The sequence below is a fragment of the Mesocricetus auratus genome, unplaced genomic scaffold (genome assembly GCF_017639785.1).
Source record: "Mesocricetus auratus isolate SY011 unplaced genomic scaffold, BCM_Maur_2.0 Super-Scaffold_100010, whole genome shotgun sequence".
Taxonomy (NCBI): Eukaryota; Metazoa; Chordata; class Mammalia; order Rodentia; family Cricetidae; genus Mesocricetus; species Mesocricetus auratus.
Genome location: NW_024429194.1, coordinates 2,572,721 through 2,591,333, shown reverse-complemented (window position 1 = coordinate 2,591,333; position 18,613 = coordinate 2,572,721). Strand labels below are relative to the sequence as shown.

General features: G+C 42.3%; 1 protein-coding gene and 1 long non-coding RNA gene across 6 annotated transcripts in view; one reads left to right on the top strand and one right to left on the bottom strand.

Annotated features, from left to right (window-relative positions):
• Dlgap1 (DLG associated protein 1) overlaps window positions 1-18,613 on the top strand; it is a 796,987-nt gene that overhangs the window by 362,249 nt on the left and 416,125 nt on the right. For all 5 annotated transcript variants that reach the window (XM_040752844.1, XM_040752843.1, XM_040752842.1 and 2 more), the window contains exon 4: window positions 15,742-15,834. The gene's annotated coding sequence lies outside the window, so the exon portion shown is untranslated. The remainder of the gene's footprint in view (window positions 1-15,741; window positions 15,835-18,613) is intronic.
• LOC121142696 lies at window positions 3,813-5,466 on the bottom strand. The gene is made up of 2 exons (XR_005879729.1): window positions 5,378-5,466; window positions 3,813-4,977 (listed from the first exon to the last, which is right to left on the bottom strand). It is a non-coding gene; the product is annotated as an uncharacterized LOC121142696 (long non-coding RNA).

Here is an 18,613-nt window from a genome sequence, read left to right as displayed (position 1 = left end):
TGGGAAACCAGGACTTCAAGGTCAGTTTCAGCTACAGACTGACTTAGAGAGAGGAAACTTTGGGGCTTGTGGGAACCTGGCTTTGTGGGGCTTCAGTTTGGATCCAGCCAACTTGCCCGGTTTATACCTGAGAGGGGAGTGTGGATTGAGGACAGGTAAAGATGCTAGGAAAAGGAGAGACACAGGATAGACACTGGAAGCCCCAAGTTTATTCCTCAACATCCTTAAGTACCCCAACCAAAAGGGGGACATGTCAGAAGACTTCTTGATCATGTCTAAGGGGCAAACAAACTTTCTTCCCTTAATCCTCCAAGCATTTGGTTAACTACACCTGTTATTCGGCCTTGAGGGTCAAGAGTAGACACACCTTAGCCCAAGTCTGTTGTTATTTAGATAAGACATCCACTACCAAGACCATAACATCCTGCAGTAGCTAAGCCTTAGACCTATCTTTATGTGCGCCAACAGGGGGTGGGGTAGGGTCACGGGAAACTTCAACCTGGATTTTTTTTTCTGCTCAAAATGACAACGTTGTGAACTAAAAATAGAGTGAAAATAGCCTTTGTCTTCAGAACACGGAAGTACGTCACTTCATTTTATTACCACAACCGGTAGCTTTTCCACACTAAACTACCGTTGCCTGTTGGTGAAATGGTTGTACCGACTGAGTATGTGTATCACGTGACACACGCATGTGAGGTCTGTAAAGCGGGGATCCCCAGGGTAACCTCGGATGGGGTCTCTCTCCTGGTTCCTTCAGGGATGCGTTGTGGTTGTCACTCCCCTGCCATTGTCCTTTTTTTTTCTGGCTGAAGCCCTTGAATGTAGACGAGCTCATCACTTAGTGCACAAGAAATTCTTACAGGAAGCAGGCAGACACCAAGCATTTGTCTCAGCCAACATCAATGTGTTTTTACCTGTGCACCACCCATATCTGTACATTATTTCTATGAAAAAAAAGTTGAAAATAAGAAAAAGCAAGTCTTAGGTTTGACGCAAGTAAATTCCAGTCTGGATGGTCCTGTGTCCCCTAGAGAGTTGTGGGGTGTCTTCTAACTCCCACTAGGAAGGTATGACGCCTATAGCCTTGTAGTTCTAAAACCCCTTTGCAATTCTCAGGTGTGTAGGAACGTGTTTGGTTCTAGAAAGACCAATTTAAAATGATAGGGTACGTTCTGGGAGAAAATGCTCTTATTGATTCGTTTGTGCATGACTCCTTCAAAACATCTTTTGAGTGAGGTTCTGACAAGTGGGATATTAAAAATAAAGTTGGTGACATCCTTGAAATTAAAAATTATCTCCAACGAACAGAATACAGTAGTCTCCCTGAACATCTGATCCCATGTTGAATAGGGCCATGTATTTCCTAACACCACGGCAGGAAAGAAAGGTGTACAGGCTTCAGGAAAACCTAAGGTTGATAAGTATTAAAGGCTTTTGACAATGAGAAGGTGTTCCATGTGCCTTGTTTTCTGGAAGGCAACGGAGAAGAAAGGATAAAGAGCTTAGGAAATGCCTCCGCCTCTGTGACTAGGCCATTCGCAGACAGAAAAGCCGAGGTAACAGAATAGCAAATGTGAAAATATACACAACCTTCTAAAAACGGGGAACGTATCATCAAGTTCATCAAAGCATCAACGACATGTCATATATATATATATATTTTCCAGGCTGGCAAAAACCAAAGCATTGCAAGATAGCAAATGCTGGTGGAGATATCAAGACATGAGACCCTGAAGTATGCTTTCACACAGTTGGAAAATATTCTCCCCAGATCTGTGGCATTAAATACGTGGATGCAATCGTCTAGCCATTCTGCTATCGTTGCTCTTCTACTTTAAACACTCGGGGCTCAAGGAAATGTGTGTGCTGTTGCGTATAGCAAAGCTGCTGCTGTGGAAGATTTGCCAGTACAGTGACTAGGACAGCACATGATGGAGCATGACGCGCATGAAGCACAGGTTAGGGGTATGTTAAATACATGCAGAACTTCAAAAAGGAGCACTGAACGGAAAGAATGTGTGTTATAAGCAGAAATGTATGCCGTGTGGATGTACATTAAATACACTCAGTGACAAAGTCTCAAAGCTATGTGTGTTTGTGTGTAGAAGGTAGACATCAAAACGTATTGTAGATACTGTGTAAAAGCAAATGTAATGGGATGTAATGTAATTCAGGATTCAGTACAGAATAGTAAAAGAAAAAGTGGAAACAATAAAATCCAAATAACGTAATGCCGGGCAGTGGTTGTGCACGCCTTTAATCCCAGCACTCGGGAGGCAGAGGCAGGCCGATCTCTGTGAGTTCGAGGCCGGGCTGGACCGATGGCCTCCAAAACAATACAGAGAAACCCTGTCTCATAAAAAACAAACAAAAAAATCCAAGTAACGTAAGCTAAACAGTAGCATTCCACGCATTGACAGGGACAGAATGCTATAAACTCAAATCTTTGATCAGTTCAAATTTCCTTATAGGAGGTACACATTTCAAAAATTTTTTTTCTAAGTATTTAACAGTTGAGGGAAAAAATCAGGTTAAGAACATGTATGGATAACACAGTAAAAATATCAATTCTATTTGAAACTTTTCTTGGAAACTGAGCTGAGAAAATAAAGCTTTAAAAAGCATGTTGTGGCCAACAGCCATTGAAGGGCAGAATGACATAAAGTTCATTTCAGGGCCTCCTAGTCCCTGGCATCTAATTAGCATTCAATAAAATCTGTAGAAATGTAATGCTTAGGAACAGTACTCTTGCTCAGGGAAGTACAACCTAAGCCATAAAAACATGGTGATGCTGTTTCTACTAGGCAGAAAGTAACTGATCTAGAAGGTGGACTTCAGCCTAGCAAGCTGGTCCCTTTGCCACTGGAGACAAGGGTAGTTTTTGCCTTGACTTATGGGCACTAGATCTTCTAGAAAATGAAATCCCTTTTTAAATGAATATGGAATAAGAGCAAGACTTAGCCAGGCACTTACTTCGCTTATGATTGCATGAAAAGAATGTTTTTCATTATGAAATCTGATGATGCCTTCATGGAAAGCAGAGTCCAGGTTACTAACAGTATCTGGGGGTGACAATTAACTTTTGGGGGGTCAACAGTGCCAAGGATAGCGTTCATCTTCGCTCCTGGACTGAAGAAGTTCATTCTTCTTTTATGCTGGCAATTGGTAAACATGATTGTGTATTATTAAATTCTTCATTATCATTTCAGTTACGTAGGTATTCTGTAATGTGTCTCTGGATGTTGAGTCATGCATGAGGCGGTTCTCTGGGCAAAATTTAGTACTCTTTCTCTCTACTTTAAGAAGTGGGAAGTAAGCATCTGTTGAACCCCTGTCCCCCCATCACATCTTAATGACACAGGGAACTGTGGAAAGAGCTAATCTTATACAAAGGGTATGTAATTTGCTGGTGGTAGGATTTCAAGCTTCCGGAGACATGTGAGTGTCGGTGTGTGGGCATGTGCCTGTGCGGTTCTGTGCCTACATTCCCTGGGGAGGTATAGTCACTGATCCTGGGCAGCAGCTGCCTGGAAACACAACAGAAGCATCTTTCTTAATAAACTCATCATAAGAGCAACAAATCCCCCAAGATGACCTGATTAGCCTAATCTAGAGACACTCGTGAGGTATCGGTGTATTCAGATTCATGAAATGTCACACACTCATCCCTTGGAGACAAAGACACGAAACGAATTGTCAGGTGAAAACCATGCCACTTTAGAATAAGTGGTTAAAAAAAAAAACCAAAAAGCTCTTCACTTTAAGGCAAGATTTGCCCATTCGCATAACAATAAAACCTACAAAATACATTAAATATTTATCCATGCCTTTAATCAGATAAATCTTTTAGGGACAGGGATTCGTACAAGCTGAGTGTTAAATAGAACTTATCTTGGTTCAAGACACTGAGGGAAGGTGACACATCCTTGGCATTACCCTGCAAGTCCCTATTTTCCATAACTCCATCTACTGCAGGAATTTGTAACTTTTGGGGAAATGTCTTTGTGATTAAATTGCTGGCTGTAAGGTATTTTCAAATGCTTGGAGGAGGAGCTGAGTAGAATAGACTGTGGTTAGATTTGGCCTTTGCATACAACTTGGGTGATTTTTATTGCTAAATGGCTTCTGGCAGGAGGAGTTGTTGACTTTGGAAAGATTCAGTCAGTGCTGCTTTTCCGTTCTTCCCTCCTTCCTGTCAACTAATAATTGCCCTTTTAAAGTTCGAAGGTTTTCCACCAAACTCTTACACAGCAGAAGCCGTTGCCCTTTGGCAGTAAGTGGGGGGCATCGTCTGTTCAGCTTCAGATCATAGCCCCTTTTGGGTCTTTCCTGCCACATTTTCCCACAGCTTAGAAGATTCAGACTCTAATAATTTTAAAGACTGAATCAAATGCCAGCACCATAAGACAGATGTCGTATCTTCTTGGAGTTGTGGACTGATTTGGCTTGCTATCATTTGGTATCAGCCTCTTTTTGAATCCCTTCTGATGAACTTGAAACCAGTTATTCATCCTTCTCTCATCCTTTTCCAGTTTGGGTGGCCATCCAGTTGCCCCATTGTGACCTCATGTAGTCAGCCATTGGGATTGGAGCTGTCAACTGTGTCAGCTGTGAGCATCATCTACTACTTGCTTCCGGTGGGGACTTCATACAAGGGCGTGCTTTCTCCAAAGAGCAACCCACCTCAAATGGCTAGTTACTGATAGGAATACAGAGGGTTAGCCTCCGTGCTTCTGTGTCCATCAGTCTGAAGGATTGTCCAGGTGGAGAGAGCAACATTTCCTTCCCCCAAATCCTTCTTGGCCGAATAAAGCAATGGGTGGTTCTCCATGGGCATGTTCTAAAAATCTTCATATCCTTAGCAAAACTCCTCCAGGATGGCACCCCAAGACTCGAGTAAGCTGCAGGGCATCAGCTGTTAGAGGGAGTCTTCAGGGTTCCTCCAATTACTGCATCCATTATCTCAGCAAGTATCTAGAGAAACAATATGATTTGGTCACTAAAATAGCCAGTGCTTATTAGTTACCGGGAATTCGAGCAACAACAACCTGGCATTTACAAACAAAAAACGTCTATGATTAGCTTAAGTTTGTGAGTTAATTCTCCATGAGTGATTTCATAATGCCTAGAATGATAAGGTCAGTGCCCTGTGCTGACGCTACAACGATAAACAGCACACTTGTTGAGGATATAGGCAATTGTTTTTGGTTTTTGGTTTTTGGTTTTGTTTTGTTTTGTTTTTCGAGACAGGGTTTCTCTGTATTGTTTTGGAGGCTATCGGTCCAGCCCAGCCTCGAACTCACAGAGATCCGCCTGCCTCTGCCTCCCGAGTGCTGAGATTAAAGGCGAGCGCCACCACATAGAAATTACTCACAAGAGAAAACAAGCAATCCAGATCAATCAAGTAGTTCCCCCCACCAAACCGGAAGCCGAAAAGAGGGCTAGAGGCTCTGCTGCTCAGTCTTTTATTCCTTCCTCTGTACACGCCCCTAGCCACACCCAAAAGTGGGCCTGGCTAGTGGCGTAGTTCACTGCCCTGTCTCTAGTCATGCCCAAAGTGGGTGTGGTTAGTGGTGGGATTCCACCCTTTTGTTACCACATCCGTATGTGTCTTTACAGCTCCACATGGCTAATGGTGGAGTCCTAACTTTACCCCTCCACTATGCTGTTTTTTTTTTCATTTGTTAACTGATACATGCTAATTGTTTCTTTTGAAAAGTCAACTGAGCCCTTAGCTGATCCAACATTGTTTCCATGGGACCTTCAACATCAAACATTAAAATAGCCTTGAGTATTTCACCCATTCATGGAGTAAACACCGATCACTGAAAATCCATTGCCCCACCACTCTTTGTATCAGTAACACAGATGGAATACTTTTATACCTTCTACCATTTAGACTGCAGTGTGAGGGTGAGAGCTCATCCCTACCCCCTGAAAGGACCTGGCAGAACACCACGCTAACATCCGAGTGATTCTCCTTTCAGTATCAGCTACATTCACACCCGCCTTTCAAGGCCATGTGCCCACAGTTGCCAGAGCAATGTCCTCAGGGCTGTGTAGCTTTAGAATTGCAGTTTCATTTTGTTGGAATCTTCTTGAGGAAAAGGAAGAAAGATGTAGCACCCGCCCTGTGACATAAAGCTGAGGACTCCCTTCTACTTTTTATAAAAAAGTAATCATTTTAGTCACCAAATTCCAGGAAAAGTCAATGTATTGAGTACTAGAACATACTGCTTTTCTTTCTTGGCATCCAGTTCAGTTTATCAAATATTTGTTGAGCAACTTGTCCATACAGAAGCACGTTCAACTCGCTTGGGATGGACCAGAGAACAAAACGGACCCCGTCCTTGCCTTTAACGCCTGGCTATGGGCCACTGTCTCTTCCACACTCTCTTTTGGGAGAAAGGCCGGGACTGAGGGAAGGAAACAGAGATGATGAGGAACAGATTTCTGGATTTCTGCCGAGAAATGCTTTTGAATATTCTATCCTGTTCTCAAGGCCATATGACTTATTCATTTGCTTAGAGTGTGTGTTGTTTTTATTTCACCACTGAAGTACAATTTTTGGCTTAAGCAGACTGAAAAATGTCAATTGGAGGGAAAAGAGGATGATACTGAAGGGTATTATGTCATGGGCCGCCATCTTAACTGGGCTGTGGGACTTGTGGGAAATTATTTGAGCTAATCATTTATGTCTATTAAAAATGAAGGAATTCTGAAAAACCAGTGTGAATTTATACTGCATGTATGTTCTTTAAATAGCATTTCTTTCTGCAGTTATTTAAGTGTATAAAAATATCTGTCTATAGAGAAAGAAATTGTTGGGTCACACTGGAGAGCTGTTCCTGTCGCTCCATGAGATGAGAGGATTCAGTCAGTACTTTAATGACTGGGACACTTAAAGCTGCCAACTGTGGGGCAGTTCACTACACTTCAATCTTCATGTTATAAACTGGTAAATCTTTTCTGACACCAAAATAGCTTTTGTTTTACCATGGGAGACTTCAAATGTTGACAAATATACAAAAGTATTTGTTTACTTTTATAGATTCCATTTTGTTCTACCAAAGATTTTAAGTGGCTGATAGGGATTCCTGCCTCAGTGAGGTGACAGATAGACAGATGAAGATGTTAAAAGTGGTGTCACTGTATGACAGATTTTTCTTTGTCAGTGAATATAATTACTGATATTAAATTAGTCTTCCTGAAAGTCGGAGGAAACCCATATACTCTGACATTCATATTTCACCCTAAACATATAAAACTCTTTAGTAAAGCAAAGATTTTTCCAATGCCAGGATTTGACAAGAACTTCTTTCCCATGTCATAATTTTTTTGTGACAGTTTGTCTGTTACATTAAAACAAAAATATAGAAGTCAGATGTTGCAGACAGTTTCTAATGACCAAGGAAAGCTAGTGACTGACTCCATTAGAAAACTTGTAACCAATATACACAGCTTTCTGGCTCTTTGCATTAATTTTGTCCCTAGGGAGCCAAAGCCATGCCCGTTCCTTACCTAGATGCAGGGTATGCTAAGAGGTCATAGAACTCTCTTCTTTTTTAGACCAAACGGGATTCAAATCTATTTCAAAGGAGTGCTGTTGGTCCCACTACAAGCTGATTGCAGGTGGCAAGGATTGAAGTCCTCAGAGACTGTGTCCTCCAGGGGTCACTGAACACACATTCTCTGACATAGTCATCCAGTCTTCTGTGTATGTTGTTAAATAATTACTTTTAGGACAAGAATTCAGGGATCCATAAAAGGGTCAAAGTCAGGAATGTGCTGAACAGATGACCTTCAACATTCCTGTCAAGAACTTTCAATAAATGGTGAACAGCAAACAGTTCAAAGGCAGATCGTGGAGAGAGTCTGGGGCTGGTGTTCTGTCCCACTGATTAAAAGCAAGGTCTGAGACCCTAAAACTCAAAGCACACATTGTTGCATTTTTAGAATTCCAACTTTTGCCCAGGCAGATACTTGGCACCTACTTGTACACGGAGAGGGAAACAAGCCACCATTGACCAAAGTATTCCTAGGGTGTCTGCTCTCCCACAAATGAGGACATAGGGTTGAATAGATCTATTTCTATGGTGTCTGCTCTCCCATAAATGAGGATATGGGGTTGAGCATATGGCCAACCAGATCAGACCTATTCTAATGAATGTGTGACTTTTTTTGTTATTTGCTAATTGTTTTTGGAGTATGGCAAACTACACACTCATGTAAGCTTTAAACACAGTAAGAATACTGTTATTTCCAGGAAGTCATTTTAGGTTTAAGAGTATATGATAATAAGATTAAGAGAGAAGAGAAATACTGTTGTCTTAGTTAGGTTTTTATTGCTGTGAAGAGACACCATGATGATGGCAACTCTTATAAGGAAAACATTTAATTGAGGAAGCTCACTTACAGTTTCAGAGGTTCAGTCCATTGTCAGCATGATGGGGAACATGGCAGTATATAGGCAGATGTGGTCCTGGCTACATCTTGACAGCAGGGAGCAGGAAGTAGACTGGATGTCACACTGGGGGAAGCTTGAGCAAAAGAGACCTCCAACAAGGCCACACCTCCTAATACTGCCATTCCCTTTGGAGGCCATTTTCTTCCAAACAACCACAATAATAAAAATATTTAACCTGAAAGATGAAACAACAACAAAAAAGTTACTAGACCTGGTGATTCTAAGATTATGTAATTTAAGACTACAGTAAGTTTCTGTTATTATTTTTGAGAAGTTCAGACACACACTTGGACACACACACACACACACTTGCACACACACACACGGTATATTTTCATGTTTGCCATAACTCTCTGTCTTATCTCCTAGATATCTGGACTTTGTTTCATCTGGTATCGACTTCCTTCCTCTTAAGAAATTCACTGAATTGTATTGTGCTTCTGGCAAATTCTTTTAGTGTCTGCTTGTATAAAAACACTTACTCTTTGCCTCAACTAAAATTTTTCTTGGTCAGTGGTGTACTGACATTCATCTTCATTTTTGACAAAATAAAATATAATGAGATGAAATGAAAACCATCATATCAAAGTTGGACAATGCAAACCAACAGTTTAAAAAAAAAAGGTCCAACAGAAGGCACAAGAATCAGAGACCCACTCATTCACACACTCAGGAGTCCCATAAAAAATACTAAGTTGAAAGCTATTTCATATATATATGTATGTATATATATGCATGCTAAGGACAGGTTGCAGACCCATGTCATCCCTGTGCTTGCTGCTTATATCTCTGTGAGGTCACATGAGCTGAGTTTTGCACAGTTGATTTAAAAGGCCTCGTTCTGATATCCTCTGCCCCTCTGGCTCTTAACACTCTTCCCACCTCCTCTTCTGTAATCTGGATTGAGATTATCCTGTGGACTTGCCTATGGAAGATTATCTTGGTTGGATTTCACTGATACAGGAAAACTCGGCCCATTGTGAGCATCACCATTCCCTAGGCAGAGGATCCTATACAGTATAGGGGTGGAGATGGGTAGTGTAGGGGTGGAGATAGGTGGTCTAGGGGTGGAGATAGGTAGTGGAGGGGTGGAGATAGGTAGTTGTGAGGAAGCAAGCAAGAAAGCAATTAGAGCGCCGTACATTCATTTCTGTCTGCTCTTGGCTTTGGGTGTGATGGGACAACCTGCTTGGGTTGCTGCACTGACCTCTACTCGATGATGGGCTATAAACTGCAAGTGGAAATTGAACAAACCCTTTTTGTCTCATTTTTCATCACAGTAACAAAAGAAACAAAATTAGGACTCTGAAGATAAGTACTTCTGTTTAAATTTAATTGAAAAACAAAAATACGCATGTGATTTTTGTAGATGACAAATTGGTATATATTTTATACAAGAGTTGAGCATGGTAATCGTGCTGTTGCTATAGCAACCCCTAATGGGTTGATGTCTGGTGAGAGGAAACCATTCCGTAGGACTTGTTAGTGACTGGTTTTCGCTTTCTTAGAAAATACTATGTGACTAGTAACCAAGTGAAATCATACCTTCCCAATTTGAATCCTTAGCTTGCCGATGACAGAAGCAACAGCAGGGGGGGGAAGTCATTGTAACCCACAAAACAGCAGAAAACAGACTTACAAGAGTGTGAGGGAATGGCTGATTTTATTTGGCATGAGCTCCTGTGTGCGTGCTGACTCGGAGTAATTAGCCACATAGACACATGTAGGTAGGAACTCTTACCTTTCAGGACCCCCTGAGGTAAACATCCGTAGCAGCAGGTTCTCATCGAGGAACCAAATGAATGTGACACCAGCTTGTGGGAGCAGTGTTTCCCTGGGAACAGGAAGGAGGGAGTGTCAATGGAGAAATGACAGAGGTCCTTGTTGTCCAGACCCACAGGACATTCAACATGGGTCTGGTAGACACCTAGGAGAAAGATGGAGGACAGGGGAATATGAGAATAGACGCCAAGACAGGATTCTGATCAAGACAACGTCTTTATTCATCACAAGGGATTTATATAGGAGAAGTGAGGAGGGGAAGGGGGAAGGTGTACTTGCAGCTGCAGGGGCAAGAGGTCAGTGGGAGAGGTGGTCTGCTGCGTTGCCTGGCAACCGAATCTACAGGGCAAGAGGTTAGGGGTGGGACCTTCTATGTTGTTTGCTAACCTGACAGCAGGGTCCGATCCTATCTGTTACAATTTACTATTGCTCAGGCCTATCTCCTGAGGACCTTGTAGTTTTCCAATTAAACCAATCTTTAACTGACAGATAAACTGCAGGCCTGTTTTATTGGAATTTGCTTTATATCAGAAGGGGTGGCAGGGTGGTCTTAATGTCACATCTTCTCTATGAGAATGTGATACAGCCTAGCTGACTGATGGCTGGAGGTCCCTGACACATTGCCTCCTTGTTTTATGATGGAGTGTGTGCATCAAACTCACGTACATTCCCCTATATTCTTCTATCATCTTTTAAGCAACCTACCATTTCTGATGTAACATCAAGACTGTCCATGGCTGTGATCTAGCGCTGTTTCTGTATTAAAGAGAAGAATAAGGAAACACTGAGCATCATTGGGGTCATCTGCGATTCTGGATCCTCCATTGGCCATGTCTGTATATATGGCGACACGTAGACACAGGGATGACTCTGTGTGAATTCTTAAGACAAGTTATCACATACTGGCTCCATGGCAAAGCCATCTATAAACAGCCATTTTCTTTCTTTTGAGGGAACATTTTTTATTCTCACCCTTCATTGTGTAAAGAAAGGGGGGGTTGAAAAGTAACCAGCAGGGCTGGAGAGATGGCTCAGCAGTTAGGAGCATGTACTGCTCTCGAGGAGGACCTCAGTTTGTTTACAGCACCTGCGAGGCAGTACACAACCACCAGTAAGTCTTTCTCCAAGACATCAACACCTTCCGGCCCGCACAGGCACTTGCGTGCCTCTCGTATGTGTGCACGCGTGTGAGGTTAAACATAAAAATAGCCTTTAGAAGAAATCGGTAAAGCAAATAAAGACGTGCGAACGTGGGAGCCCACAGATCCCTGTAAAGGTTACTCTGCCTTCAGCCAGTCTCCATGTGACCACTGACAGGGGATGTCCTTCTGTATACATGTTTGTCTTATTGGTTGGTGAATAAAACACTGTGGCCAATAGAGGCAGGGAGGTGGGCGAGGCTAGGAGATGAGGAGAATTCTGGGAAAGGTAGGCTGAGTCAGTCGCCATGTAGGACACCAGAGGAGTAACAGGTCCAGACCCTTCTCTGCTAAGCCAAGTCCACGTGGAAATACATAGATTAATAGAAATGGGTTAATAACTAAGACAGAGCTAGCCAGTAAGAAGCCCAAGCCACTGGCCAACTATATAACTAATATAGTCTCTGAGTGTTCATTTGTGGCTAAAGGATGGGGGGACCAGCCAAAACAAGAAAGCTCTCATTACAGACCACTCTGATCAGCACCATATACCTGGGAGAAAGAACCCTAAACTCCAACTGCGCCTCCAAAGCCCATAATTAATTTTCAGTTTATCCCCAGGAAGTCTCCCTAATGAGCATATGTGACCCCGTGGCTGTTCTTACATTGAGTGCCCAGCATGGGCAAGTTACTCTGTTGATTGTCTTAGTCTGCATGGTCTTATCCGTTCCTTCCTACAGACCCCACATCTGTTATTAGAATTGCTGCCTGTTTGTCCATAATCAAACATTGCCGTCACGTGCGCTTTATAGAAAAGGGAAGCAGCCTCTATAGAGGCACATAACTGAAGAAGCTGGTGTCAGGTTAGCCAGTGATTTCCATTCTTGCCGCCATGCCTCAGAGTGCTCATGACCTGACAGGAAGGAGAGAAGGTGCAGGGACGCCATGTCACTGGTAAAGATACAGGGGAGACTGAACTTACAAGACTGGGAATTGCATCCAACCTGAAAACCTAGAAAAGGCAATATTTAAGTGCTGCACATGGCTTGAACCCTGTAGACAAATTCTTCCTGTGAAGCAGGATGGGAAAGGCATTTTTTTTTTTAGAAGGAATAGCACTGGAAGGTAACTCTGGTTAGAGAGAGGCAAGGCAGGCAGGTGGGTTGGCATTCAGTGGTTGGCCGTTGTTGTGCATGAGAAAGGCAGGAGCAGCTGACGCTCGTGTTTAGTACTGTAGCGGATGCCTAGGCTGGGCATCTTATGCTAGCTCGACGCTTAAGGGACAGGTTATCATGAAGGAACAGGAAGGCATGACAGCAGGAGGCCCCATGAAGGTGGGAATACTCCCTGACCCCTCAAAACAACCGTCTTCCAGGAGCCAAGTTCACGAACCTGTGGAAGTCATTTCACATACAAATAACAACTCTATTCTAATAAAAGGTGAAATGTTTTACTATAACATCTTGTTGATTTTTGAGCATTTCATACAGTGTATTTTGATCATATCCAATCCCTAAATCCACCTAGATCCACTCCTACTTCCTTACCCCTGCGACTTCATGTCCTCTTATTTAAAAAAAAATCCTATTGAATAACTCACTTTGTAATGCCCAATACTCTTGGGGTGTCCCTCCAACCACACAGAAGCATGGCTAAACCTACCAGGGACCACACCCTTAAGGAAAACTCTCTCTCTCTCTCTCTCTCTCTCTCTCTCTCTCTCTCTCTCTCTCCCTAGAAACCATTAATTGATCACAGCACCTCAGTTCCAGGGATGGGAACCTTTTCCCTGGTTCGTGATGGAATAATGACTGGCTTGGTCTTGTGCAGGTCTGTTTGTGAGTGGAGCAGTGTTGCCATGCCCTGGAGACTCTCTTTTGTTCTGATCCTCCCCAACCTCTGTCCCTCTTCTATACTATAACCCATATTTTAAAGCCCCTTGAGTGTCTTGTTAGAACTTTTATCCATCTGTGGTCACCAGATGTCACTGCAGGCTTTCTGATGAAATCCTGTTGTGACACAGTTATTGTAGAAAACCTGGTGGTTCTGACTCTGGAGGGAAAATAGTGGTGAGAAAAGAGGTCTGTGTAAAAGAACAAGAGTGGTTCCCCAAGCCCAGACCTTTCAATTCGAGAGCAGGGAGCTCTGTGTGATGCTCACAGCCCAAACCATGCCAACTCTGCCACAACACAAGCCTGAGTCGCAGCAACCCCTTTCTGTGGCAAATGTCTCAACTTGTGCTCCTTATTAATGGTGTTTCTTGAAGAAGCCACTTCAGTTGCTCAGTGTGGTTATTTGTTGTTGTTGTTGTTGTTTTAATCTGTGAAGCAGAACTCATCACAACAAAATGGCCTCTTGGAGAACGAACAAAATGGCATTGGCAGATATGCCTTGTTCGCTGTAAAAAAAAAAAATGCTTCCGTATTGTTAATATAGTGTGAGCCTGTTCAAGAGGTGATTCCAGGATGATTCTGATTTCAAGGACAAACCTGGAGAGAGACTCAGCAAATCCTTTCAGAAGAAAGTTTACATATAAGTAGGAGTTAAGCTGGTGCCATCGGTAAGAGCAGTTGCTGTCAAACCTGATGATTTCAGTTTAATCCCTGGAGCCCCATGTTGGAAATGGAGAATCAACTCCAAAAGCTGTGTTCTGATCTCTGCACATATGCCCTGGTGTACATGCACAAACACACACACACACACACACACACACAATAAACAAACAAGCTAACAAATAAATAAATAAATGTGCAAACCCTGGGTCCAGCTTTTGGGCTAGTTGCTAGCTCTGACATTCTCTATCTCTGAATAAGAAAAAAAATTAATTAACTTTTTGTGCATCAGTCTCCTGGAACAATTCCTTCCAGAGTTATAATATGTAACATCGCATAACGACAAAGGGACAGGGAGGTGGGTGATGAGATTTAGTGTCTAGCCAGACGACTTGAAAGTGAGAAGTTGAGTGTTCATCATCTCATTGGATGCAATTGAGCCACATGAATCCTTAAGTTTAGAAATACTGTCATGTCTGGGGAGGAAGAAGAGAAAGAAGAACAAGAAAAATAAGACCTCAATGTTAACTGACTTTGTAGACGCAGGAAGGCGGAATACTCAGCAAGGGCGTGTTGAGGACCTACGACGCACAACACATAGTCTGCGATGCTGGTGGGAATCTGTTACACACACAGCATACATAGTCTGCTACGCTGGGAAAGAAAGCAAACTCGGTCTACTCTCTAGTCTCAGTGACTGTGCAGAGAATCATTTACAAACAGTATGCAAAGATAAGTGCGACCCTGAATAAAATAACGAAAGAGGCTGCTGCAGACTTCTGTGGTCCTCTTCATCCATTGTTTACATTGGAACAGGCTGCTTGAAGCCCTCAGACTAAGGGTTGGGGGAAAGTAGGTGCTGAAGGTGGGCAGTTCATTCAGTAAGCAGATCTTGATCTTGGAAAAGACAAGGGGGAATGAGGCATGTCATTAGACCTCAGGGATTACATCAAGTCTTTAAAACTCTCTACAGAGAGAGACGCCAGCAAGCTAAGTGGAGGCAAGGACTCAGAAGTGCAGGGTACCTGACTACTGACGGTCATGGATCCATACATCTAGGAAAAAAGTACAGAGAGGGAAATGAGTTTTGCAGCCTGGCTGCACACCAAAGACCCATGGGAATGTTCCAAAGGCAGGCTCCTAAGCATCTATGACAGAAATAAATAGACCTTCCCCACATTACTAATGGGTCTTGATGCAGTACAAGGGTTGTGAAGCCTCAGTGCAGGGCAGACGTGACCGCTGAACTACAGAGACTCTGAACTTGAGCCCACTGGAGGGTACTGAGCACCTGATTGCTGTGGGCCTAGCATGAGGACCCGGCTCCCTGCGACTACATGGGGATGGCTACAAAGAAACTGAAGAGATAAGGTAGAACACAAGGAAGAAAGGACACAAACAAAAACCCACTGAATTCAAAATTTCTGAGGAGTTTATGATATCCAAAACCTCCACCCTTGATTGCCCAGTACTGTGAAATTATATATATATATATATACATATATATATTATGATCATTAAATACTTAAGTAAATATACGTCATGAAATCTGGAAAACTGGGCTGGAACAGGAAAATAGAGTTTTGCCAAAACAAATTTAAAAGGATAAAAATTTTGAGGGGTGGTGGTGAGTTCGCTTGCAGACTCTCTTCGTAAAAGAGCATGATGAAAATGGCTCACATTGTGCAGAGATGACTTGTGGGGCTCCTCAGCCTCCATTTCATGATGGTTTGTTAACCTCTCGGGTTGTTGTTTGCACGTGACAAGCAGATTAAAGTATGAACTGTGCTTCTGACAGGTTACATCTGCTCTGGGATCCGCTGAATGTCGCTTGAAGGCCCCTGTGTCTGCTTCAGAGAACTCCCGTTGAATGACAAAGACGCTGAGAACAGTAAGTCCAGGTGGGGAAACAGCGAGGGAAACATGGAGCCTGTGAGGGCCAGCCACCCGCAACTAAAATTTTAAAAAGCAGCAAGGTATGGAGATGTCCTCACAGTAGGAAGGTGTGTTCCCAAAATTCACTGGTGGCTCCCACTCCTCCTCCCACCCAACACACACACACACACACACACACACACACACACACACACACACACACAGTATCAGCATTCTTCCTTCCATCTAAAAGTAACCATGGATCCAAACTGACTTCTCTTGAAGCCATTAACAGAGAGGTCTAAAGTGGTGGTGAATACACAGTCAACTTTCCGAGATCAAAACTGTCCTATTCCTCCAGGCTATGATCTAACAGTGTTATGTACTTCTGATCTGGGGATGTAGCTGAGTGTTGAAGTACCTGTCTATCATGTGCGCAAGGCCTGGGAATAGTCCCAGCTTGATTTCTTGGTGGTTTTATTTCATAGTGTTGGGAAGGAAGCCAAAAGGCGTTGACAGCCCACTTATTATATAGTGTGGCAGAAATTAATAAGCAAGAGCTATTCTCGTTCTACTGACACCTTTTCCAACTATTGAAGATCTTTCTGTTTTTCCTTTTGTCTGCTAAACTTAACTGGTACAAGGACTAGACACCATTACCATCTAGGAGAAGAAGACTAGGTATACTCAGTGAACAAGAAGTGACTGCTAGGGAGGAGGGCCTTGGGGAATGGCAAGCTGTCTCCATAGCTGCACTTTGCCGCCGTGTGTCCTGTCATATTTAAGATTCACTAGCAGGAAAATTATATTGTAATATACAGTAATATGTTAACAGCATATGTTAAAATATTAATGACCGTAACAACGGACTGAATTTGGGTAACTTTCGATTCCTGTCTTTCTTCTTTAGTTACAAAAGAAATAGTATCTGAAACAGAAAACACAGAAAGTTTATAAATATAAAATCACCTGTTGTTCTGGTATCAGTGTGGTGCGGTAACAGACTTACATGGGGAAATGTCTACTTAGTTGTTGTATCCCTGTATGTGAATTATTTATGATATGGCCTTATGTTACTAACATGACCTGCACACTGGCGTTTCTGTGGACTCCTCAGAAATTATCTTGAATGTTCTGTTTTAAACCATTGGTTCTTTGACTTTTTATAGCCTTTGATCCACATCACCAAACCTTTGAGGCTTTTCATTCTAGAAACTGTGGCTCTTTCTCTAACATCAATAAACTACATACAATAAGAACAATTACCATTTAAGAATTGCATCTACCATGTCCAGTCCATTTGTTTTTGGCAACTTTGGAGAAACTACCCTATTGTCTATCCTATCTTGGTGAGTCCAAAGCTCTCTACCTAAATCACTTTCTTCCATAACTTGTATTGCCAACCTAAAAATATCTTTTAGACCTTAAAACATTTTCCTAGATAAACAACTTAAGCTTTTATGTCTCTTAACCTTTATGGACTTTACATCTTTTTTGGAGCTTCATTTCTGAATTTGGTAACAAGGAAAACTACAACTATGGCTCTAAGTATCTTCAACCCCTATCAGACCTGAGAAAGATAAAATATTAACTGAGTAACAGGAAGTGCAGAGCAAGCGACTTCAAAAAATTATAGAAATGGCAGAGATAGCTGGCTGCCTGGACAGTCACTCAAAGTTCCTCTGCAACATTGGAGTGTCCATCTTCAGTCTACAGACCTTGAATACCTAACAGACTTTTAAGTGAGGCAAGAATTTTTAAGGCCTGCACTACCTTGTCTTGGTAAAGTTTGGCAGTCGACTCCCTTTGTGTCCTGCTGGTTCAGTTTGAACAGCGTACTGTCAGCAGTCGAGGCAAGGGCAGTTTCTTGCTCAGTGGCTGGGCTTTTCCACTTCTTCGATGACCATCATCTTCTTTGAAGTGGATTAGCGCTGCCAGGAGCAGACATGTCTCACTGTCATGAGAAGCTTTATATTGCTAAGGCATCATAAATGTCATAGCCTATAGATCTCTGAAGTGTTTGGAGACCACCTATTTATCTAAAACATATCTCTGTTCAACCTTTAACCTTGAAAATGTGACATGAGGTTAAATAAAGCTTATTTCTGTCTACACTTAAACCCTTACTACAAGTTTGATTATTGTAGGCTACTAATTAACCTGCATCTCTCAATTTTCCTAAATAGTTTGTAATAGTAGTTTTGAAGGATTGGAACTTCATCACATTTTTAAATGCTGCATAGGTACAATACCTTAAACAAGAGCAGGAACATCTATACAGTATGTTGTAACAAAAATAACCAAAAATTTGTATCAATATACAAAAATCTGTATGAATGTAAAATATTTGAGGCTAGTAGTTGCTTTTTAGTTTAGAAGTAGATTCGATAATTTACCTTTTTATCCTATCATTCCTATATCCCCCATGTTTTCTTTTCATACCACACTCCCCCCCTCTTTCTTCAACATAAGATGGGAGAGAAAGATGGATAGAGGAAAGAGAAAGGAAGGAAGGAAGAGAGGGAGGGAGGAAGGGAGGGAGATGGGGAGAAAGCCTGTGGAGGGAAGTTTCTGTCCCACCCAGTCCCTTAGCTGTTTAGTTCCAAATAAACACACAGAGGCTTATATTAATTATAAACTGTTTGTCCTGTAGCTCAGGCTTCTTGTTGGCCAGCTCTCTCTTAACTATTAACCCATTTCTATTAATCCATGCATATCCACATGGTCTTGGCTCACCAGTAATGCCTGAGCCTCTTGCTTTCTGGGCAGCTACATGGCATCTCTCTGCCTCTGTC